The following is a 949-nucleotide window of genomic DNA, read 5'->3' as shown; positions in this document are numbered from 1 at the left end:
AGGCTGGTCTCGAACTCACAGAGATCCGCCTGCCTCTGCCTCCCGAGTGCTGGGATTAAAGGCGTGCGCCACCATCGCCCAGCCCAGGCTGTCTTTGAAGTTGCTATATAACTGGACTCTCCACACTCAATGCCAGGATTACAGGTGTGAGCCGTCATGCCCAGATCACACAACTATTTTCAAACATTCTTTTTTTAATTTTTATTTATTATTTATTAGTTTATTATGTATTCAGTGTTCTGCCTGCAAGTATCCCTGAAGGCCAGAAGAGGGCACCAGATCAGATGGTTTGAGCCACCATGTGGTTGCTGGGAATTGAACTCAGGACCTTTGGAAGAACAGCCAGTGCTCTTAACCTCTGAGCCATCTCTCCAGCCCCCTATTTTCAAACATTTCATTACCCACAAACAGCAGGCCTGATTGAGTGAGCACTAACTTGGCCGCTGTGGTCTCTGCCTTTGTGTTCCAGCCTAACACTTCTTCATTTTCTGCCTCTGTTTAGATGCCACTCTCTTGAGAAAATCTTTTTGTGATATGTGCCCTGAATATTCTTGCATTCTCTACCTTCCTCCCTCCCTCTCTTTGGTACTGGGGATGTAACCCAATACCTCTCATATTGTAGGTTAGCGCTCTACCACTGCGCTACACCCCAACCTACCCTACCTACCCAACCTACCCTGTACCGTCCATAGTAGCATTGCACATTGTAATGAAACCACTGTCAACTGAAAAGAAAGGTGCCGGGCGGTGCCTTGGGAGTCAGAGGCAGGCAGACTTTTGTGAGTTCGAGGCCATCCTGGTCTAGGACAGGCTCCAAAGCTACAGAGAAACCCTGTCTTGAAAAAATAAAGGTGATCCATTGCTGGTGGGAATGCAAACTTGTGCAACCACTTTGGAAAGCAGTGTGGCGGTTTCTCAGGAAATTCGGGATCAACTTACCCCTGGACCC

Source organism: Microtus ochrogaster, chromosome 1 (assembly GCF_000317375.1).
Source record: "Microtus ochrogaster isolate Prairie Vole_2 chromosome 1, MicOch1.0, whole genome shotgun sequence".
Classification (NCBI taxonomy): domain Eukaryota; kingdom Metazoa; phylum Chordata; class Mammalia; order Rodentia; family Cricetidae; genus Microtus; species Microtus ochrogaster.
The sequence above is the reverse complement of the archived record's forward strand: the minus strand, read 5'-3'. Positions refer to the sequence as shown.